General features: G+C 36.9%; 1 protein-coding gene, 1 long non-coding RNA gene and 1 other non-coding gene across 5 annotated transcripts in view; 1 reads left to right on the plus strand and 2 right to left on the minus strand.

The window, feature by feature from the left end:
• Positions 1–25,133, plus strand: part of AHCYL2 (adenosylhomocysteinase like 2) — a 179,170-nt gene that overhangs the window by 17,650 nt on the left and 136,387 nt on the right. The window lies entirely within an intron of this gene.
• On the minus strand, positions 58–12,121 carry LOC105884859 (uncharacterized). 2 transcript variants are annotated; one of them, XR_012921027.1, is made up of 3 exons: positions 12,032–12,121; positions 11,094–11,201; positions 58–153 (listed from the first exon to the last, which is right to left on the minus strand). It is a non-coding gene; the product is annotated as an uncharacterized LOC105884859 (long non-coding RNA). The 2 variants fall into 2 exon arrangements; XR_012921026.1 differs by having other exon boundaries at positions 64–187.
• LOC142873148 (U6 spliceosomal RNA) lies at positions 8,221–8,324 on the minus strand. Its single transcript, XR_012921196.1, has one exon. It is a non-coding gene; the product is annotated as a U6 spliceosomal RNA (small nuclear RNA).

The following is a 25,133-nucleotide window of genomic DNA, read 5'->3' on the forward strand; positions in this document are numbered from 1 at the left end:
ATTTGATGCACTCATCATACTTGGGTGGGAAATCATTCTTCTCTTATTTCTGTCAGGAGCTCACATCCTAGATTGCTGGTTAAGCAGAGTTCCATGCTCAGTTCCCCTTGGTACTAATTAACACACTCCTTTGGTGCTCTGAGTCACATAAATCTGTACAGGATTGGAAGATCCAGAAACATTGCACCTGTGAGGAGAAACTCATACTAGTCCTGTGTGGGTGTGTGGGAATGAGGATGTAGAGATAATGTGTTTCCTTGTTTTGTTTTGTTGTTTTAGAGACAGGAGTCTTGCTATGTTGCCCAGGCTGGACTCAAATTCCTGGACTCAGGCTATCCTCCTGCCTCAGCCCTTCAAGTAGCTGGGACTATAGGCACGCACCACTGCTCCTGGCTAAGATTATGTTAAGAGATATAATTTTGGATTTTTTACCTTTTGGGTCATTCATGGTGTAGGTTTGCATAGCAAGCTATGATGGAACTTAAGAATGATTAGGGGAATTAGTTGTAAGTTAAAAGATTTTAAAGCTACACTGATGTGGGCAGGGGATGGCAAGTTGGATCGTGTTAGTGGATAGAGATATCACTGGTAGCTACATAGCCAGATGTTTTAGTGTCTTGAGCAGCGTCTTGTGAGAAGTATCTTATTAGGAAAAAGGAGATCTGACACATAAAGCATGTTTGTGTGGGTGAATACCTGATGGTTTCTATCATACCAAGGGAGCTAGATAGATACCAGAGACATTAGTAGAATAGTTTTACAGATGAAGGTTCCAAAGAGAGAAATATTTTTCTCTTGCTGTCTGGTACATGAATATGTATTCATTTGACCAAAAGCCTGTTTAAAAAATTTCATTTCAAACATATGAAAGAGTTCTGAGAAAATTGTACTCCCTGTCCAATTTAACATATGTTATCTTTTTTTTTAAAGGTCTTTCTCTGTCTAGAGTGCAGTGGCACAATCTTAGCTCATGCAACCTCCTGGGCTCAAACAGTCCTCCTGCCTCAGGCTCCTGAGTAGCTATGACAACAGAGCTAGGGCCCTCTTTTATAAGGGTACCAATCCCATTGGTGAGGGTTCTACCCTCATGACCTAATCACCTCCTTCCCAGAGTCTTCGCCTCCAAATACCAGGACATTGGGGATTAGGTTTCAACCTAGAAATTTCATTTATTGCAAAGATGGGGTCTCGCTCTTGCTTAGACTGGTCTCGAATTCCTGACCTGTATTGATCCTCTTGCCTTGGCCTCCCAGAGTGTTAGGATTACAGGTGTGAGCCACCTTGCCTAGCCTATAATGGGTGAATTTTATACTAGGTAAATTTTATCTCAATAAAGCTGTTTAAAATAAGAATACACTAGGAGGAATTTACTCAACCAAAATATCAGAGTTGTTATAAAGTTCTAGCAGTTAAAAAAGTATGGAATTGTTAAAGAGATTGACAAAAAGACCAGTGAAACAAAAGGGAGCATCCAGAAACAGTAGGAATATGAGGCATCAGAAAATAGAATTACCTATTACCATAGACTCAATGTTTGTGTCTCCCACAAAAATTTCTATTTTGATCTGAGGTTGATTGAATCCATGGATGTGGAACTCTCAGAGACAGAGGACTGACTATTGGAATTGGGTAGTATAAATCCTGGGCAGTATTTTGTTCTTTTTTCAAAATTATTTTGGGTATCCCAGGTCCTTTAAATTTCCAAATAAATTTTAAGATATGCTTATCAATTTCTACAAAAAAGCTCTTTAGGATTTTGATAGATATTACATTGAATCTATAGTCAATTTGGCTGAATTTCCATCTTAATGGGATTGAGACTTCCAATACATGAACATAGAACCTCTCTGTTTTCTAATTGCTTTTTAGCATTGTTTTTTTTTTTTTTTATTTTTTAATTATTTTTTTTATTTTGGTATATTATGGGGGTACAGATTTTAAAGTTTCAATAAATGCCCATTTCCCCCCCTAGCATTGTTTTGTATTAATAATAATACTTTACAGTGTGTATGGGCCTAGCATTTCTTTTTTTTTTCTTTTTTTTTTTTTTTTTGAGACAGAGTCTCACTTTGTTGCCCAGGCTAGAGTGAGTGCCGTGGCGTCAGCCTAGCTCACAGCAACCTCAAACTCCTGGGCTCGAGCGATCCTTCTGCCTCAGCCTCCCGAGTAGCTGGGACTACAGGCATGCACCACCATGCCCGGCTAATTTTTTACATATATATCAGTTGGCCAATTAATTTCTTTCTATTTATAGTAGAGACGGGGTCTCGCTCTTGCTCAGGCTGGTTTCGAACTCCTGACCTTGAGCAATCCGCCCGCCTCGGCCTCCCAGAGAGCTAGGATTACAGGCGTGAGCCATCGCGCCCGGCCCTAGCATTTCTTTTATTAAATTTACTTCTAAGTATTTTGTTTTTTCTCATACTATTATGAATGGAATTGTTTTCTTAGTTTTACTTTCAGATTGTTTATTGCAAGTACATAGAAATACAATTGATTTTTTTTATTGTTGTAGAGTTTATATGACATTTATGATTTGGACCATTTTAAAGTGTACAATTCATTGGCATTAAATACATCCACAATGTTATATAACCATCACCACTATTTATACACAAAATTTGTTCATTGTCCCCAAGAAAAACTATATCTATTAAACAATAACTTCTTTTCCTCTCTACCTCCAGGCCTTGACAACCTGTGTTCTATTTTCTGTTTCTATGAATTTGCCTATTCTGGGTATTTCATGTAAGTGGAACCATACAATATTTGTTCTTTTGTGTCTGGCTTATTTTAAAGTTTTCAAGTCTATTCATATTGTAGCATGATGTAGCAGAATTTCTTTTTATATTTTTTCTTTTTTTAAAATTTTTCTTGTTTTTAATCTGTTTGCTTTTTAAAAACTTTCCCTTACAGAATTTCATTCCTTATTAAGGCTGAATAATATTAATATTATATTGTTTATCCAATCATTTATTATATTTATAATGATTGGTAAAGTCTATTGATTGACACTTGGGTTCTTTCTATCTTTTGGCTATTGTGAATAATGCTGTTTTGAACATTGGTGTGCAAATTATCTGTTCCAGTTCCTGCTTTCAGTTTTTTTTTTTTTTTGGTATATACCTAGGAGTGGAATTGGTTGATTACAATTGATATTATGTGTTGATCTTGTATTCTGCAACTTTGTTAAACTTATTACTCTAGTAGTTTTTTGGAGATTCTTTAGGGTTTTCCTCATATAGGATCATGTCCTCTACAAATGATAGTTTTACTTCTTGTCCAATGTGTATGCCTTTAATTTCTTTTTCTTTTCATATTGCACTGTCTGGAACCTCCAGTACAATGTTGAATAGAAGTAGCAAGAGTAGACATCCTTGCCCTGTTGCCGATTTTAGAGGAAAAGTATTCAGTCTTTTATCATTAAGTATAATGTTAGCCAATAGTAAGACAAATTTCTCCTAATATATTTTTTATAATGTCTTAATTTTGGCTGATTAAGGGACTGGATAAGTTGGCATTTGTTAGTGAATATCTCCTCTTGACATTTATACTTTTCTTAGCTGTAAGATTAATAATTTCTTTCTTTCTTGTAGAACGGGGCTTATGATACCCTGTGTATTTCCACTTTGAGTCATTTAATTTTTGAACCAGTAATCTGAATTGGCAGATCATAGTCTATCTGTCCATATGTAAGTCTAGGATATCTAGATTATACCCCAACCAGTGATGCCTTTATATTCCTTAATGCTGTTTTAAAGTCTAAATTTTTAGAGACAGGGTCTCGCTGTGTTGCCCAGGCTGGAGTGCAGTGGCACAATCATAGTTCACTGCAATCTCAAAGCCTCAGCCTCCTCAGTAGCTAGGACTACAGGTGCCTGTCATTATGCCCAGCTATTTTTTAAAATTTTTTATAGAGATGAGCTTTTACTATGTTGCTCAGGCTGGTCATGAACTGATATTTTCTTTTAAAGTAAAATATATTAATATGTAGTTGTGTGTTTTAATATACCGCTATGTAGTTATTTTATAGTCTAAACCTGTTGTTTTGTCTCGTCCCATAAGATCCACAAGCAGCACCCTTCTTTTGGGTGGAATCAGTGAGGTTTACTTTGATTGGGAAGTCTGTGTGTGGTATTTCTATTAGGTGCCTTATTCTTTTTTTTTTTTTTTTTTTTTGAGACAGAGTCTCACTTTGTTGCCCAGGCTAGAGTGAGTGCTGTGGCATCAGCCTAGCTCACAGCAACCTCAAACTCCTGGGCTCAAGCGATCCTTATGCCTCAGCCTCCCGAGTAGCTGGGACTATAGGCATGCGCCACCATGCCTGGCTAATTTTTTCTATATATATATTAGTTGGCCAATTAATTTCTTTCTATTTATAGTAGAGACGGGGTCTCGCTCTTGCTCAGACTGGTCTCGAACTCCTGAGCTCGAGCAATCCGCCCGCCTTGGTCTCCCAGAGTGCTAGGATTACAGGTGTGAGTCACCGCACCCAGCCAGATGCCTTATTCTTTAAACCAGGCGTCCTCAAACTATGGCCCAGCCCCTGGGCCACATGCAGCCCACCGAGGACATTTATCAGGACATTTATCTGGGCCCACCGGGTGTTTTTGCCGCTGCTGCCTGTCTGCTTAGCAGCCTGGCCCACAGTGCACACTCTCCAACGGTCTGAAGGACAGTGAACTGGCCCCCTGTTTAAAAAGTTTGAGGACCCCTGCTTTAAACTGTAAACTCCAGAAGAACTGAGACCATGTCTTTCTTGTTCACTGTATTTTTAGCATGTAGCAGATAGTAAGGGTTTTAATGAAAGAATGATTAAATCAGTCTGTTTTGTGATACTTGTGTAAAGAACAGTGATTAGTGCAATTTGGCATTGCTTTAGGGTGAATTTTTATTCTCTAAATTCTCAAAGCATTTGAGAGTATGGATTGTTGTCTATATAGCTTAAACAGGAATTTTCTTCCAGTTTCTTCATAGTAATTAAGATAAATATTAATAGGTTTATTATTTTCTTACATATATGCATTTAAAAAATTTGAAACACATCTCCCCTCCTTTATGTTATTTCTCAGAGATTCTAAGCCCAGACAGTTATGACTAATTCGGGTAATTTTGTAGGAATCTACTTTCATAATTAACTGTAAACCTCTGGGATAACTAGTTGTCAGAAAAGGACAGTGATGAGTATCATGTAGGAAGTCGATATCTTTTTAGTAAAATGACATTTCTTTTGAAGAGGGGTCTGCATTTGTTAGTTCTGATTGATTAATAAATATATTCTGATTTTTAACATTTCAGTTGGTTTACTTGACTGAATAAAGAAATATATTTGGCATTTGAGACCTCTTTTTTATTTCTCTCTGCTTTGTTGACTAAGACCTTGCCACAACATGGAATGTTAGAACTTGCTCATCAGGAGTTAAGCTGAAGTTTTTGGCTCCCAGCCTTGTTCTCTGTCCTTGCACTTCAGTGATGCTTCAGTGAATTTATTAGCTTATAATTTTTTCACCTGTTTTTCTCATACTTCTTGATAATAATAGCTCACATAGTTTGATAATGATATCTAAAAGTGATTATTTCCATTTTGAATACACCCACTGATCTGCACAGCTAATCTTAAATTCTTTTTATGTCATACTGTCTTCTGAGTTAGCATAGTGGCTTATAAATTGTATGATCTTTAGTATCTTTTTTTTTTTTTTTTTTTTTTTTTTTGAGACAGAGTCTCGCTTTGTTGTCCAGGCTAGAGTGAGTGCCGTGGCGTCAGCCTCGCTCACAGCAACCTCAAACTCCTGGGCTCAAGCAATCCTTCTGTCTCAGCCTCCCAAGTAGCTGGGACTATAGGCATGCACCACCATGCCCGGCTAATTTTTTTTATATACATATCAGTTGGCCAATTAATTTCTTTCTATTTATAGTAGAGACGGGGTCTCGCTCTTGCTCAGGCTGGTTTCGAACTCCTGACCTTGAGCAATCCGCCCGCCTCGGCCTCCCAGAGAGCTAGGATTACAGGCGTGAGCCACCGCGCCCGGCCTTTAGTATCTTTTTGAGTGAGAATCATTGAGTGAGAATATTTTTCTCCATCCCTTGGTGTAGTGTCTTTTAATTGCTTCTGTTTGTCTAGCTGATCTGCTTTTTGTTCATTACTTGGCTTACTTTTAGTGAATCTTGCACAATTTAATGCTGGCACATAATAGATTCTTAATAAATGTTTGTGATTATCAAGCTGAGCCCAATCATGGACCATTGATTTATAACGTATTTATCTCCCTTTAGCAACCGAGTTACCTCTGAGCCTTGAATGAACATTAACTCTAGATGCAGTCAAATACATGGAGACTCTAGTATTTTTAAGGTTTAAGGTATGTAGCATTTTTAGGTAGATTCTGTCAGATGGCATTGATAGTTAAGCCTTTGGAAGGAGCCCAAGCATTTTCAGGCTCTCTGGCTAGACAATAACAATAGGAACAGTGTGTAGTATTTATCAACATGATGATAACTTGGCAGTTCTAAAGTAACACAGGTTTTATTCAAGAGCATCAAGTTAAACCAGTTAAAACTCCTTTGGCTTAAAACCTACTTTGTAGATTTACTGTTTGGTATACTCTTCTTCTCCAGAATTGTTCTTTAAATATGTAACAGAGATTGTGATAAATCTGTATTTCTACTTAAAGATTTGGAGCCTCAGCAAGAGAGCTGTTGGCTTAAAAAGGAGGCAAAAGCGATAGATATTTTCAGGCTCACAGGCAGGCTGCTGAAACTTCTGTCCTAATCTTGAAAAGAAAAGAAAGGGAACCCTTAGGAAGGTCAGGACCTTGCCAAGATGTAGCAGAGTATCAAAGAATACTCTTTTTAGAGTACTTATACATTTGAATTGGTTCTTATAATAGCACTGTGGTAAACAATTATAGTTTACTAATGGCAAGGCCAAATAAAATGAAATTCAATTAATGTTTGTTAAATGCCATTAAGCACTCTACTTGGTGCTTGTCCAAGGCTCTGAGAGCTGTAAGTGCAAAAAACAAAAATTGCATTTTACCAAGATAACATCTCACTTTCTCTGTAAAAAATAATTCCAGAGCTATAAGGTTATGATAAAGAAATATTACTGAGGTGAAATTAGAACACACGTGTTTCAGAGTATAATTATTTAGGTTTTCATGTTTTATGAATTTTCAAAGGAGTAAAAAGAATTTTAGAAACAAGAAAAAACTTAATTTATAGTCATATCTTTTCTGTTTTAAGAATTATGATTTAGACAAATCATAAGTAAAAAGTAAAGTTCGACAAAGTAAAAAGTCGAACTTGAATTCTTGTTTTATAGTTCTTTAACCAAATGCTTATTTCACTATGACACATTAAGTCATAATATGAGCGCTTGGTTAAAGTATTACAGAATAAGAACTCAAGTTCAGTTTTTTACCTTGTGTTTGAAATATTAGTATAACATTTAAATGAAGATGTCTTATAGATAGTTAGAACTGGATTTGGAGTAGAAGCAGGGAGGGAGAGGGTCAAAAAATAGCTTTGAAAGGTATCATAAAGGTCCCAAACATAACAGTAGCTATACTTAGAAAGATTGTGTGGAGGACAAAGGTGGTTAATGAGAGCGCCTTGTCTACAAAGCACCATTAATGGACAGGAACTATAAAAGTGTTGGCAAAATTACGTTATTATCCGATAATAACATAATTTTACCTTTGTATAGCTCTTTATGCCTTTCAATCCAATGAAATCCATTATCTTATTTGATACTGAAATATAATTTGAAATGAACTAGGTAACTTCTTAGTATAACATCATGTTAATTTCAGAGAAGCTAATACTGCTTTATCTAAAAACTATGATAAAAAAATAAAACCTAGATACTTTACATTGGATTATTTTGTACTTCATTGGTACATTATAAATATTTTTCTAAGAAACAGCAATTTTGCTGAAACTAGAGCCTGGTTTCAATTTTCTGTTTCGGCTTCTTTGTGGCACCATACTACTATAAAACCATCAGTGCTCATTAAGCTATGGGTTACTTTGGTTTTTTGAACCTAGTTAAAGGAATGCTATTTACAAGTTTTATTTCAAAGACGTGTAACTTTGTAAATAACCTGAAGGCAACTTTATATAGCAAACGTTCTATTTTCTGAGGCAAGGTCATAGGCCAAGATGTGGAAGAAGAAAAGGGTTCAGAGGTTTGAGAAAAGTGGTGAAAATCATTTATTTATTTAAAATATGGACTGCTTCACGAATTTGTGTGTCACCCTTGTGCAGGGGCCATGCTAATCTCTGTATCATTCCAGTTTTAGTGTATGTGCTGCTGAAGCAAGCACAGAGTAGTGGTAAAATATGATATAGTTTTTAGTGGAGTGTGAGAAAGTGAACTAATTAGAAATGTAGTAGGATTTCTGAATTAATCAGAAAGTGAAATAGAATTTTCCAGTTACCACAGTTAAAAAAGTAAAAAGAAATAAGTGAAACTGATTTTAATAATGTATTGTATTTAACTCAATAAATCCAAAATATTTTTCATTGTTAACATATAATCTATAGTATAGAAATTGAGATATTTTCCTTTTTTGTTTTGTACTGAGTCTTCAAAATCTGGTATCATTAAAAATAAATTTTGAGCTACATAGTCAACTGTCATATGTCATTTACATGAATATATTACTTTTTTCTAGCAATTCTTAGGAATAAAGCAATTCATTTAGCAGACCTGGCATGATGAACTCCAGGGAAGTTGATGTGAATAAAAAAGAAAATGAAATCCAGTTAGAAAGAAATTCATTGCAAAAGAGGAGGCAGTGCCAAGACTAAATTTAATACCTGTGTCCTATGTAGACACATTCACATGGCTGAATGAAAGCTGGTCTCTTATTACCCTTCAACTACTTTATTTTTTCTGACTACTTGAAGTAAATACTATCTAATTGGAAGTCAATGTGTGATAGTCAGAATGTGTGGAGTAGAAGAAACTTCAGAAAATAATGTTAGAATGATAAATTTAAATTTTTAATAGTACATGTAATAGTATAAAATTCAAAAGATATAAAAAGATTATATAGCAATAATAAAGCTCTAATCCTCTAGCCACCTGATCAGCCCTTCATAGTGGCAACCAAAATTTTTAGTTTCTTATGTATCTTTTTTTTCCTTAACCCAGTTGATTGGACTGAGTCTTATATATCTTTTAGGAGTAGCCTATATATATGCAAGTATATTTTAAAAATAAACAAAAGGTATCATACTGCATACACCATTCTGCATCTTGCTTTTTTTATTCACTTAATATATCTTGGGGCTATTTTGTTGTTTTTAGAGTCTGTATAATATTCCATTAGGTGGATATACCTATTGATGATTAAGTTGTTTTAAATATTTTGCCCTTACAATCAGTGCTATAATGAATATCTTTGTAGCTATGTATAGAACACATATGTGAATGTATGTGAAATAAATTCTTACAAGTGGAATTTCTAGTTCAAAAGGTATTTTTTTTAAATTTTAGAAATATTGCCAAATGCAATAGAGGTTATACCAGTTAATACTTCCAAATAGAAATGCGTATATAAACTTTTTCTGAAATAGAACTGATTCTCCAAACTGAATCTTAGGAGAAAACAAAATTTATAAATAATAAAATTTTTATTGTACTGTTCTTACTGAAGAGGCATAGACACCCCCTTTTCGTCTTGACATAATCCTTTAGAGCCACCTCAGAGGAGCCCCATAGGGTTCCAGACTACAGACTGAAAGCACTGGTTCTAATCTAGCTCCCTTTATTTCATGTATTAAAAAGAGATTTCTGGCCGGGCGCGGTGGCTCACGCCTGTAATCCTAGCACTCTGGGAGGCCAAGGCGGGCGGATTGCCTGAGAGGAGTTCGAAACCAGCCTGAGCAAGAGTGAGACCCCGTCTCTACTATAAATAGAAAGAAATTAATTGGCCAACTAATATATATATAAAATTAGCCGGGCATGGTGGCTCATGCCTGTAGTCCCAGCTACTCGGGAGGCTGAGGCAGAAGGATTACTTGAGCCCAGGAGTTTGAGGTTGCTGTGAGCTAGGCTGACTTCACGTCACTCACTATAGCCTGGGCAACAAGCGAGACTCTGTCTCAAAAAAAAAAAAAAAAAAAAAAGATTTCTGAAGAGATGGAGCTGTTTCTCCAAGACCCAAAAAACAGAATATAGGTGACCTATAGAATAATCCTCAGATGAGAATAGGAATGGCTCCAAAATTAATATGAAAGTGTTCTGTGTAATGGGTAAACTTCAATTAATGACTTTTTGAGAATCAGACCTTTTTAAAATAACATTCGCTGTTTGAGATATATACATATACATATATATATATACACATATATATGTATATTTGTAAGCTTCATGGTTAGTGGAGGCCTTGGCAGCCTAGACATTGTTGGAGTAGAATAGGGAACTTGAAAAATGGGCCGGGGTGGTGGCTCACGCCTGTAATCCTAGCACTGTGGCAGGCAGAGGTGGGAGCATCCTTTGAGCTCAGGAGTTCGAGACCAGCCTGAGCAAGAGCGAGACCCTGTCTCTACTAAACAAAAATAGAAAGAAATTAGCTGGAAAACTAAAAATATATATATATAAAATTAGCTAGGCATGGTGGCGCATGCCTGTAGTCTCAGCTACTCAGGAGGCTGAGGCAGAAGGATTGCTTGAACCCAGGAGTTGGAGGTTGCTGTGAGCTAGGCTGACGCCATGGCACTCTAGCCTGGGCAACAGAGTGAGACTCTGTCTCCAAAAAAAAAAAAAAGAAAAGAAAAGTAAGGGAGGAAGTCCTACCTTCATATTTCTGACATAATGACGACTGATGTGAAGATTAAACAGAGCCCCAGCTAGCTGAAGAGAATGAGGTGGTACAGGAACAAAAGGATCTTAAGTGCCTATCCAGTGCTTGGTGTCTAATCATTTTGGAGGGTGGTGCTTAATCAGATTATGCATTATGTATGCCCCATGATCCAGCAGTTTTTTTCCTGGGCCTATATCTGAAAGAAATTCTCACATAAGTCCATGAGGGGTTGTTCATTGCAGTGTTATTTGTTCTTGTGGAAAGCAATTTTGTTGTCCATACCGTTTGCCCAGTGAAGGGTAAATGATACCACAGAGTACCATCAGACAGTTTGACGTAATGGACTAGATGAGCACTTACTCGGCAGCCTGATGGATCTTAAAAACAGTGCTAAGTAACAACAGAAAGAAACAGAATGAGATATGTAATACAATAGCATTTATATACAATTTAAAATGTATGAAAGTAAAACACATTACATAATTTGCAAGAAAATGGTAACTTATTAAACACTTTACAATGATTGCCTACATTGGGGGTGATGGGAGTGGAGATAAAAGAGAATAAACAAAAAGTAAAAATACATAAATGTGAAACTTCATTTCTCCACTAAGGTGGTCTTCGAAGCATCTGTTGGATAACTATGAGGATACCTACAGAGTAGTACCCTGGTGTCTCCTGCTGTTGCTACCTTTGGGAGTAAAATTTCTGATAACAAATTATCATTGGAATATATATACATATATATAAATATTTTGTTAATTAAGCTATACTTGAAGTGAATGTTTGGGACGCATGGTTCTGAAATCTTGCAATCTTGCTCTTTTATTTTTTTGCCTGCTTTCTTCCTTCACTTTTTTTTGTTACTGTATGTCTGTTTGGTGGTTTAAATTCTAAATATACTAGCCTCGTTCATTATTTATGTCTGGTTTAAGTACTACGTGTATACCAGCACTACATATTATCATACTTAGAAGATAATACTTAGTAATAATTCACATGAGAGACTTTTCAATGTCCTTTTAGATAACAGCCTTCTCTGATTAGAATAAAGTAGTCACTCCTTTGATCAATTATCTCTTACAAAATATGTTATTTAACTTGCTTTTCCTATAAGAATCTCTGTTTAGAACAGATACAGGTACTGATTCCCAGAGAGTTCCCTGAGATAGCAGTAAGATCTTGGGTAGAATGTAGTATAGGAAATAAACAGTCCCTACCTTCAGCAATTTGTGTCGCTAGAACAAAATCCTTTTTGTAGGTCATGAACTTTTGAGTAGCCTGAGTTTTGAGTTAGCTTCAATTAAGGCTTTTGGTTGTTGTACTTGTGCCACCCAGGCGCCAGATTAGCCACTGGAGACAGGAGCTGTGATGGAATTAAAGTAACCTTGGCAACCATTATAATGTAAATGAGCCTCCTTGGGAAGGAAGTTGAGAGCGTGGGTACTTGTTTAGGCATTCTTTTATTACATTTACAACTACAGCTGACTAGCATTTTGCTATTTTAAAATCCTGGTGTAGCTGCTCCTTGGACACTATTGAGTCCTGTGTTACTCCAACCTTTTGAGTTTTCTGAGAAGCTAACACCATGTTGAAATATGTATATAAAACAGAAAACAAATCTCTGATGTGTTAATCCTCCTTCTTACACATTAAGACCCCTTTTTCGTTTATTAACATTACCTTTGTCTCACTGCCCCTGGCACTAACACTGTGCACCAAATCTCTGAAATACAAAGGAAGTCACTTAGGTTTTGGGAGAGACAGTGAGGTGTGTAGCTATATACCTTCATGGCCAAGATTTGGCTTATGGTGGAACAAGTGGTGCCGGGGCTATTCTTTAAGCAGTATAAGATTGACAAATCTTTGGTCTCAAATCTTAATATTTTGGTTTAGCTGTTCAGTTTTAAGAAATAAAATTTTCTATAAATTTCAAAGTTTTAATGAAGGTTTGCTCTTTGTGGACTTAGAGACCAGGTGATTGGAGGCAAGTAATAAAAGTGAAACTAAAGTAATTAGCAAACTGAGGTTGAGCTGCTAAGTACTGTACTTGTTTACTACCTCCCTAATGTGGGAGGGCTTGTGAGAGAAAAACTTGTTTCCTATTCAAGGTTAACCATTGTTATGATGTTGTGCTAGGCAAATAGCTTCCCTCAGCCTCAGTTTTTCTCTTTGTAAAGGAAGAGTGAAAACAACAATTCTTTCTGTTGTGGGGAAATACTTGCAAAAGGAACTAAAGTTTAACTGGTGGTATGGTCAAGAATATCCTCTGTATAAGATGGAAATTCTAAATTTTAGGTAATATGCCTCAGCTGGGCCTACTTAGCTTGCTCCTGTTAGTTTTTACATTTTTTATTTTGATTTTAGGTTTCCGTCCTCCTACTTTACTCCTTTTTTGAGTTGTCATTCAGATCACAACAGATACTCCTGTGTAACAACTGTCTTTGTTGGCTTAGCCATCAACAGATGAGTTGATCTTGAACTTCAAGTATTTGAGCATTTATTATATACAAAGTTTGCAATTGTGTGCATAGGGAATAAATATGAAGTATATAAAAATATAATTCCTGCCTTTGAATATAATAGTCATTCAAATACTTGGAAACACCTCTGATGTTACTTTTCCTACTCCAGATCTTCTCTTCTCTATGGAAATCATTCCTGGTTCTCTTTCTTCATAAGATTTAGTCTACCAGATCCATTACTACTATCCTTGTTATGCTCTTCTATATCTATTACCTGTAGTCAGTGTCTCTTGTAGGAGGTCATATTCCAAATTATAATTCTCAGATGTTGCCTGACCTGTATTGATTTTCTTCCTTGTTCAGGTCACCGCAGTGTTATTGTATTAGCTGTGAATTTGTGTTAGCTTTTTAAGCTGACAACTCACACTGAAGGCTTATCTTGAGCTTGCAGTCAACTAAACTGTCATTTCGTCAATGAATGTTAAAATTGATTTCTTACTGGTTGTATATTTTTAGGTAAATGCAGTACATTTATCCTTGATAAATTTATTTTGTATTTTCAGCCCATTGCTTCTATATGTTCAGGTATTTGTGATTTTTTATTATGTCTTTCAAGGTATTATCTAATCTTTATATATAGATTTATATCAAAATGTATAAGCTACCGTTTAAATCTTTAAAGTGTTGATAAACTGCTACTAAAGTAAGGCCAAATACACAGCCCTATGACAACAATTAGTTACTTCTATATAGATTTATATTAAGCCATTGATTAATAATTGATCTATAATCTGAAGATGGTTGTTCAACCAGGTATAAATTTATCTCTTAACTAGCATAAAAAACTTTATGTTGATTTCAACAATATGTGTTGGACCTACTCTATGTTGTTTCTCTGATCTTTCAGTCTGATAATTTTGTCAAAAGTAAAATTAAGTTAGCATGATTTTTTTTCTTGTGAACCCAGTCTGACTTCTGGTGTTCTCTGTACCCCTTCCCTACCCCACTGGTAGACCTTATAAGAGAATTTTGCCGGAAATCCTTATTAAACTCTTACTCTATAGTTTCAAGAATCTAGTCTCCCCTTTTCTTTTGAAATTGAGGAAATTAAAATTAAATTTTCTTGTTTCTAGTCTTCTAGCTTCTCTTCCATTCTTTATGAGAGGTCATGGAGATCTCATTGTCTCAGGCTATAATTTAACTGGTCCTAGAGATGTGAACTTACTAAAAGCTACTGGATGCTTTTTTATTATCTTTTCTCCTATTCATGCTTCAGTTTCCGCATAACTATGTGTGTTCTTCTCTTTCCAATGTAGAAAATTATTCTTGATAAAGAAAATGGAAGGAAAATAAGAGTTGAATAGGTTAGATTTTCTTTGTTATGTTTTAACATGATAGAAGGGCCTATCTCATATTTTATATGCAAAATATACAATTTATTTTTTCACTGAAAATGAAAGACTGTATGTTTACACTTTTCGTAAGCTTATATTGATTTTCTGTTATGTGCCATGCACAGCATTCAATTTTGGGTTCCAAAGATAAATAAGATATGATCTCTGTTATCAAGGGTGGGATCACAATATAGTTGGAGAGATGGACATTTATATAAATATTTACTTTATAGAAAGATAAGGATGAGTAGAAAATGTTGAAAATCCTAAGGTGGCACTGAGGAAAAGAGCAACCAATTTTGTAAATGGGGCAGGTTCATATGTGCCTCCACAGAGGAAGCTCTGTTTAAATGGTTTCTTAAAGGCAATGTTGACGATTCCGGTGGATTGGGTTGGGATTGGAGGAATAACTTTCCTTTTTATGGAGAGTAACATCTAGTAAATGGAGGGTATAGGCCAACATGATGTGTTGAGAAACCTTAAAATAAACTAATGTGGTTAGAATATGGAATATAAAGGTGAGTCCCAAGAAATGAGGTTGGAGAGATAAGAGGGACCATAACACAAAGGGCCTTGTATTCTTTGCTAGAATCTGGACTCCAGGAAGTACAGGAGTGTCACTGAAGGATTTTAAGCAGGGGATGTGATCAAAACCAAGCCAGTCAGAGTCCTTCTTTATGACATACTGTGTATTTCAGTTTTGGCTAGGTTATGTTGTGGTAAAAGACAATCCCCAAATTTCAGTGGCTTACAATAACAAGGGTTTATTTTTTGCTCATGCTGCATATCCATCGTGTAGCTCTGTTCCAGGACCCAGGCTGCAGATTCTTCTCCTATCTATGACATTTCTCTTATGCTGCAGGGAAATGAGGCATTGTAAAACCGTACATTGCTCTGAAAGCTTCTGTTCAGAAGTGGGATATGTCATTTCCTCTTGCTTTCTAACATCATTGGCTAAACCTGACATCCACAGGCAGGATGTCTTAATACTCCATGAGGGAGGATCAGTGAATATTTTGAATAATATTGTAATCTATTTACATGTGTCAATTTTATTTCTTTACTTTCTGGGATTACCTTGGAGCTGCTGTTGGCTGTGTTCTTAGTGACTTGGAGTAGCCTAAGGGAATAAAGCTAGTAGTGGGCAGAGACCAGAAAATGTCCTGGCAGCTTTAGTTTGTTTCTGTTCTCCCCTGAGGCTGCCCTGGTTCCTGAAACTTTGTGTCCATGAGGTAACTGGGGAGTGCCATAATCATATTGGCATTTTAGAAAGATTACTTTGGATAAAATATAGAAAATGGGGAAATGGAGAGAATGCATCAGAGTATAAGCAGGAAGAACAGTTAGTACCTTATGCAGAAAGAATGACTAGTAATCTGTTTCAGATATGGAAGCATAAACTAGGGGCCTGGCAGTGGGAATGGAAAGATGTAGATAGATTCTTTTAGAGTTAACTCCAGATGTTGGATCAGGTCCTTGTTATTGCAGGGAGAAGTACTAGAGAGGGAAGAGTGCCCAGTTAGCACATTGGGTGGATGGTGGTGCCATTCACCACCAACACAGGAGGTAAAAGAGGTGGGAAGAGAGAGATTTTAATTTTACACATGTTAAGTTTGAGGTGTCTGAGGAACGTCTAAATGGAGAAGACTAGTAGGCAAATTGGATAAGTTGTTATGGTGCTTACAGCATGTAAAGAGTGTTATTAATTTAAAAAAAGAAAGAGTGCTATTAAAATGATAATTCATGGAATGTAAGGGCAAGAAATCATGGAAAAGAAGGAAAGGAATAAAAAGGAGATGACTGGTTAGGCACGGTAGCTCATGCCTGTAATCCCAGCACTCTGGGAGGCCAAGGCAGGAGGATCGCTCAAGGTCAGGAGTTCGAGACCAGCCTGAGCAAGAGCAAGACCCCGTCTCTACTAAAAATAGAAAGAAATTAATTGGCCAACTAACATATATATAGAAAAAATTAGCTGGGCATGGTGGCACATGCTTGTAGTCCCAGCTACTCGGGAGGCTGAGGCAGAAGGATTGCTTGAGCCCAGGAGTTTGAGATTGCTGTGAGCTAGGCTGACGCCATGGCACTCTAGCCTGGGCAACAGAGTGAGGCTCTGTCTCAAAAAATAAAAAAAAAAATTAAAAAGGAGATGGCTGAGAGTTTGAAAATAAAAGGATCAGTGAGCTACAGTCAGTATAAGATCATAGTGGGGGTAATTAAACAAGTTAGCTGAAAGAAGTCAGAGAACAGGATACCCAAATTAGCTATTTTGGAGATTAAACAATTTCTATTAATGATAAGGTCTGGAGTGTGACCTTGGTAGTAGTTAGCTGAGGAGAAGAACATCATTGGAGATACGATCAAGGAACTTGAAGGCTAAGGTCTTCATGGGTCACCCATGTGGATTGTTTACATCTTCCAGTGTGGCAAAAACTCCTAGCTGTCTATTCAGTGTCCAGTTTCTAATTCTCCCTTATTAACAGAACCCTGAGCAATATGCATTGGAAAAACTGTACTTAGAATTAAATTCAGCTGTTTATGACAGTAAGTCCCAGTAATAATGATTTATACTGTATATGAATATAGGTTTATTTTCTGATAAAATGTGCTATCTTTGTTCATATAAAACAATCTTTGTTTTACATCGTTTGTAGCATTTATGATATTTATTACATTTTCATTTGAGTAAGTTACATACATGATTTATTAATTGTGCTCAATTATAACCATCAGAATGTATGTACTATGTTTTATTTGTAAAGAGATATAGAGATAAACATTACAAGATTCGTATGGTGGCTCCACAAAGATTAGAGACCCAGACACCTGTCATTTTTCTCTCCATTGTTCTTAGTATGTTGCTTCTATCCTTAGGGATGGTTCAGGAGGATTGCTGGAGCTGAATACATTATTTGTGCATTATATACAATAGGAAGGAGGAAGGGCAAAAGGCAAAAAGGGTTTTCCCAGAAGTCCTACCCAACAACTTCATACATTTCGTCGGATAAACTCTGGTTTATGGTGGAATTTAGGATGAATAGAGCCTGAGAGAGAGGAGTTTGTTAGATGGCAGTAACTAGAGGGGGGGAAATGACATATAGTTGAATGGCATGACCTTAAATGAGCTGCTTTCTTTATGAGAGTGAAAAAACAGTGTTCTTGTAGAGAGTATCGTAGCAAGTACAAAGGGTCTGAGGGTGTTAGTGGGTGTGGAGGAGAGCATACCAGGCATTTTTTAAGGAATAGCAAGAAGGCAAGCATGGCTGGAGTAGAATAAGCGAGGCGGGGAATTATAGAGATGAGGCTAACTGGTAACAGGGAGCCAGATATCGTATATGGTCTTAATAGTTCACATTAAGGATTTTATGCTTTATTTTTGTTTGTTTGCTTTTGAGACAGGGTCTTGCTCTATTGCCTTGGTGGAAGGGCAATGGTGTGATCATAGCTCTCTGGAGCTTCAAACTCCTGTGCTCAAGCAATCCTCCTGTCCCAGCCCTTTGAGGAGAAGCTGGGACAACAGGTGTATACCACTGTGCTCAGCTAATTAAAAAATTTTTTTGTAGAGACAGATTCTTGCTATGTTGCCCAGGCTGGTCTCAAACTCCTGGCCTTAACCAGTCCTCCTGCCTTGGCCTCTCAAGGTGTGTCTTTTACTTTAAATGGGATAGGAAACCATTGGAAGGTTTTGGGCAGAGAGTGGTATGATCTGACTTAAGTTTTAACAAGATCATTCTGGCTACAGGGTTGAAAATAGACTGAAGAGGTCAAGGAGATCAGTTAGGAGGTTATTGCAATAACTAGGTAAGAGATGATGGTAGTTTGGACCAGATGACAGCAGTGAAGATGAGAAAAGTGATTGGATTGTGCATATATCTAGAGAATAGAGCAAACAGGATATGCTAATGTATTTGATGAGGGTATTGAAGAGAGGAGTTTTGGATGACTTCAAAGTCTTTGCCCAGAACAGGCTGAGCAAGGTGGCTCTTGCTTGTAATCCTAACACTTTGAGAGGCCAAGGCAGGAGGATCCCTTGAACATAGGAGTTTGAGGTTGCAGTTAGCTATGATTGGGCCACTGCACAACAACCTAGGGGAGAGAGAAAGACTCTGTCTCTAAAAAAAAAAGTCTGTGGCCAGAACAAACTATAAGGAGAACAACAGAGAAAACTCGTCTAATAGGCATAATTGTATTAGTACAGCAACCTACTGTAGAAGGAGTAAGTATCTTTCTGTTTCAATGTATTTGTTTCTCAGGCCAGGCGTGGTAGCTCACTCCTGTAATCCTAGCACCCTGGAAGGCTTGAGCTCAGGAGTTCCAGACCAGCCTGAGCCCTGATCAAGAGCAAGACTCTACTAAAAATAGAAAAAATCAGCCCGGTGTCGTGGTATGCGCCTGTAGTCCCAGCTACCCAAGAGGCTGAGGCAGGAGGATTGCTTGAGCCCAGGAGTTTGAGGTTGCTGTGAGCTAAGCTGATGCTCTGTGTGATAAAAGGGAAAGATGAGTTTTAGTCTTGTATGATTGGAAAAAAATGATGAAGGGAAATATCTAGAGAGAGAGAGAAATGAAAGTGAGAAATTTCTTTTGAAGTCTTTTTGGACAAACTTACTGTTTCGATCACTCCCTTTTTACTTGTAGTTCTACTAATGTAAACTAGTAACTTCCAAGTCTGAATTTTAACAAATGTGGCTGATTTTTAAACCCTTTGTTAGCTATCTTGAGGATCTTGTTATTATCAGCTTGATCCTAAAGAAGCTCAGCTTGAAAGAACATTGTGACATAATCAGATTTTGAAAAGATCTAGGTATGAAGATGCTGTAGGTTTGAAGTAGGCATTAGGGAATTTGCTTATGCTTTCTTGGGGGACAACAAGGGGTTGTAATGCTGGGGTTGACTGCTTTCTTTAAACAAACAAAAAGTAAGATCTGAAGGCTGTTTGGTGGGCTGCATCTCTCTTTTGGTAGAATATTTTAGCCTTTTTTTATTTTTAGCTTTTGGAAAATAAATAGAATTCTTTACTTTTTGAAATAGCTTTATTGAGATATAATTTCATGCTATAAAGTTCGCCCATTTAAACCATATAATTCAGGGCCGGATGCGGTGGCTCATGCCTGTAATCCTAGCACTTTGGGAGGCCAAGGCAGGCGGATTGCTCGAGGTCAGGAGTTCAAAACCAGCCTGAACGAGACCTGTGTCTATTATAAATAGAAAGAAATTAATTAGCCAACTAAAAATATATAGAAAAAATTAGCTGGGCATGGTGGTGCATGCCTATAGTCCCAGCTACTCGGGAGGCTGAGGCAGGAGGATTGCTTGAGCCCAGGAGTTTGAGGTTGCTGTGAGCTAGGCTGACACCGCGGCACTCACTCTAGCCTGGGCAACAAAGCGAGACTCTGTCTAAGAATGAATGAATAAATAAATAAATAAATAAATAAATAAATAAATAAAGCATATAATTCAGTGAGTGGTTTTTGGTATATTTGCAAAATTTTGTGTAACTGTCACCATAATCTAATTTTAGAACATTTTGTAGTAGTCATTCCCCCGGCAACCACTAATCTATTTTCTGTCTCTATAGTTTTGCCTATTATGTACATTTCATATAAATGGGTCATAACAAAGTGTTAGACATTTTGATTTTTAAAATCACTTTTTTCCTATGATTTCTTTTAGTTTTCCATATTTTTAGAGTTCACCTTAAAGTCTACAATTTCTATAGCTCTATCTTGCTTGGTAAATTTGCTTGATTCTTTTTTTTTTTTTTTTAAGAAACATTTCATAAAGCTATATATTTGCTTGATTCTTAATTCATACTTCTGTCATTTAATGCATGTATATAATATATGTCAAATAAATAATCTGTAGTATTACATGGTTTTTTTATGGACATTAAAAGTTAATTATTTGTTAATATTATTCCAGTGTCTGAATATTGTTCCATTTTTTATTAAACATTTTTGCCTTTACCTTTTCACTTTCTGGCTGAATAGTGTTTATACTTCCACTGCTGATGGAAAGTTTTTGACTCAGGCCCTCTTTATTCCTGTAGATTATTTAATTATACAGTACTTGGTAGGATCAAAGTCAAAAGTTTACTGAAAAGAAAATGAAGCCTATTAGGAGACTGTTAGATATATCTTAATACTTACTTTCTCAGTACTTTCAGACCCATCATCGTCGTATAATCAGTTACCCTGATTTCAAGATATTCTACCTTCCTAATGTAATGTCAGTTGTATTTAGAACTGCTTGATTGGTGTTTTCTTCTGTTAGTCACCAGAGCACAGAGATATTCAGACGAGATGGTAAAGTAGTATACGTTCCTTTAGTTAGAATCTTCTTAGTGTAAGTAACCTTGGATCTATAGGGACTCTGTCCTGCTCATGATAAAAGGCAAAAAAATTTTTCCTTTTTTCTCTTTTTGAGTTTATCTTCCTATGACCTTCCCTCCCCTTGTCATATGCTTTACATTTGATAAAAGGGGGAAGGACACTCAAGATTCCTAGTCAAATACCAGATAAATATATAATAAACATTATTTTAAGTCCATAAGCTGATCTTGTGAAAAAGCAAGGAAAATCCTCAGGGGCAAAATATGAGGGAATTGAAAACAAAAGTGTTTAGTACATAAGCTAAAGCTATGGCTGCTCTGTGTGACCAAGTGACTTCAGTTTTAACAGCCACATGGGAATAGGAGACTTTTCTACCCTCCTGCATAAAGCTAGGTTGTTCAAGGGTTACCACATTATCAAAAAGATGCTACAGAAAAACATTTGCCCAGTGGCAAATGATGTTAAGGAAGTTTTCCATTCTGTGTGCATTTTGGGTGGGAAGGTTTTCTCTGAGAATATGTTACCAGGGCTTAACCTTGTGTAAATTTGGTTTAGAATGTTCCTCTTTCTCTGCAGTCCAGGAAACCCAAAGCTAAGAAATTAACATATAAAGTAATCTTGAATCAGTGACAGTCCTATGGCATCAGGCTGAAGCAAATGCAAAACTTCTCTATGGAGATATCCTCAATCTAGGTCACACAAAATCCCACAGCTAAAGGTACTCTCTCTCTCTCTCTCTCTCTATATATATATATATATATTTTTTTTTTTTTAAATAGTCATTGATAATTTAAAACTTGGTGAGCAATATCAATGATAGAATAGATAAATTGTTATATATTCATACAATGGAATGCTGTTAAGCAATGGAAATTAATAAATTGCTGTATAGGATCATGGTTGAATAAAGATAGTGCTGGAGGAAGGAAGCTAGATGCAAAATAATACATAATTTGTGATTTTATTTCTATTATATTAAGCTAAAACCCTTACACATGGTATTAGAAGTCATGATAATAATCTTTGAGGAAGAGGTAAGGGATAATGATTAAAAGGTAGGGTGGGGGCCGGGCGCGGTGGCTCACGCTTGTAATCCTAGCACTCTGGGAGGCCGAGGCAGGCGGATTGCTCAAGATCAGGAGTTCAAAACCAGCCTGAGCGAGACCCCGTCTCTACTATAAAAAATATAAAGAAATTAATTGGCCAACTAATATATATATATAAAAATTAGCCGGGCATGGTGGCACGTGCCTGTAGTCCCAGCTACTCGGGAGGCTGAGGCAGTAGGATTGCTTAAGCCCAGGAGTTTGAGGTTGCTGTGAGCTAGGCTGACGCCACGGCACTCACTCTAGCCTGAGCAACAAAGCAAGACTCTGTCTCAAAAAAAAAAAAAAAAAAAGGTAGGGTGGGAAAAGTTTCTAGATTGCTGGTAACATGGCATTCTTGACCTGGGTGGTAGTTACATGGTTGTTTTACTCTATAACAATTTGTTAAGTTTACATTTTGCATACTTCCTCAAACTAATAGAAAGCAGGAAAGGAAAATGTGATTAAATGTCATAGGAAAGATAGAAAAATAGAAAGCGCAATAAAAGGTGGTAGCAGTAGGCTGTGCATGGTGGTTCATGCCTATAATCCTAGCACTTTTGGAGGCCAAAGTGAGAGGATTACTCAAGACCAGGAGATAATGACCAGCCTGAGTAACACAGCGAGACTCTGTCTCTACAAAAACTAAAAAAACTTAGCCAGGTGTGGTGGCACAAACCTGTACTCCCAGCTACTCAGGAGGCTAAGGCAGGAGAATCAGTTGAGCCCAAGAGTTCCAGGTTGCAGTAAGCATTGATGGCACCACTGCATTCCAGGCTGGGCCACAGAGTGAGACCCTATCTATTTAAAAAAAAAAAAAAAAGGTAGTAGAAATAAATTTAAATATATTTAAAAATATATTTAAAAAAAATAAATTTTTAAAAAAGGTAGTAGAAATCCAAATACATTAGTAATTCTACTTCATGTAAATGAATTACACTTACGAGTTAAAAGACAGATTGTCTGTGTTAGCATGTTTTCAAGATTGCTGACGTTAGTTCCTTTCCGCTACATGTATGCCATCCCCCCATCTAGAGATAGAGTTTATTCCTCTGTTCATCTTGAATCTGGGCTGACTTTAGTAATTTGTTTGACCAGTAAAATGTGGCAGAAATAGCATTCTGGGTCTTCAAGTCTAGATCATAAGAAGTTTTGCAGCTACCATCTAGGTCTCTTTGAACATTCTCTTTTGGAATGCTGTCCCATGGAACACTCAGTCTGGGAACCTAGCTGCCATGCTGTGAGAAGTCTAAGCCAGAGGGAGAGGCTCAGTGGAGCTCCCAGCCAACAGCCAGCATCGACTGTCAGCCATGTAAATGAGTGAAGGAATCATCTTGGACATTCTAGCAGGCATCATATGGAGAAAAGTCCAAGCTCCAGAGATATGAAACCATTCTAGCCATCTTTAACCATTGGAGCCACCCTATCTGAGGCCCCAGATGTCATGGAGAAGCACAAGCTTTCTCTGCTGTACCCAGTCTGAATTGCTGACTCTCAGAATTGCGAGAATAAGAAAATGGCTGTAGTTTTATGCCACTGAACTTTGGGAAGTTTGTTTGTAGTAATAGGTAACTGAAACAATTTAGTACCTAGAAATAAGGTACTGCTAAAATTGGAAATCTGCATTGGCTTTGGGATTTAGTGGTGTGTTGAAGATGGAGAAGACTGTTAGTGAAGGCTTGAAATATAATGAAAAAAGTTACTGGAGGCTGGGAAAATAGTGAGCCTTTTTTATGTGGTACAAGGTTTATTGGCACTGTCACATGTGGTAAAATGGAAGGTAGAAAATGTATCTAATGAATTCTATATATCAAAGGAGCTTTCTAGGCAGAATATTGAAAAGTGTTACCTAGCTTTTTATAACTGCTTATGATAAGGTACAAATAGATAAATGACCTAAAAAAGTAACTATTAAGTTTTAAAGCAGAACTTAGAGGAAATATTTCTAGCCTAATTAGAGTTGTGTTAGAAAATTATTAGCTAGGCATCATGGCATGTGCCTGTAGTCCCAGCTACTCGGGAGGCTGAGGCAGGAGGATCGCTTGAGCCTAGGAGTTTGAGGTTGCTGTGAGCTACGATGATGCCACTGCACTCTAGGTGGGGCAACAGAGTGAGACTTTGTCTCAAAAAAAAAAAAAAAGAAAGAAAGAAAGAAAAGAAAGCTTTTTCTCAAGCTCAGTTGCTTCAGATGGCCAATGACTTTTAAAGAAATAGCTTCAGAGCAAAGGTAAAATGCAAGATGCTACCAATAAAGCATGGCCTCAAAGTAAAGATCTCAAAGATGCAACTGTTAAACTATTTGCTATGACCTCAGAAAGATTTAAGTCAGTGCCTCATAGAACCTTCAAATTGGATAAAATGAATCTAAAAATCATAAGTGAATACCTCTTAGATCTGCTCTGTTAAAAAAGAGGGCTTCTAGAGATCTTAAGGGCGTTTGCTTATAGTAGTCTCACATAAGACTTGAGATAGAGAAGGTGAGTATAGTTTTGTTTCCTGGAGTAAACCCCAGTAAGAATCACAGGAATTCTAGTTGGGCATGGTGGTACGTACTTGTAGTCCTAGCTACTCTGGAGGCTGAGGCAGGAGGATCGCTTGAGCCCAGGAGTTCGAGGCTGCAGTAAGCTATATTCGTGCATTCCAGCTTGAATGACAGAGTAAGATGCAGTCCCCCCCCCAAAAAAAAAATCCATAGGAAATGCACAAGGTTTTAAAGAAATTGTACTAATAGAAGCACATTCAACTTGGATTAAAAGGAATAGAGACAGTAGAAAATGAAAACAGGCCTTTGGACTTTGAATCATCTACAGGCAGGAAGCAGGCTGGGAAGTCTACTCCATTACAGACACTAACCATCTCTTATGTAAAAGGGGGGATAGCTCAGAGAGTGGAACCAAGGGTTATAGAGAATCATTCTTAGTGAGTAGGATTTGTCTGTAATGGAGGAACTGTTGGCATATCTGATTAAATTTCAGAGTTCTTATGGGCTAGTAACTACTATGTGTCTCCTGTTCCTTCCCTTCTCCTCACATTTTGAATGGGAGTGTGGAGT

This window comes from Microcebus murinus, chromosome 9, assembly GCF_040939455.1.
Source record: "Microcebus murinus isolate Inina chromosome 9, M.murinus_Inina_mat1.0, whole genome shotgun sequence".
Taxonomy (NCBI): domain Eukaryota; kingdom Metazoa; phylum Chordata; class Mammalia; order Primates; family Cheirogaleidae; genus Microcebus; species Microcebus murinus.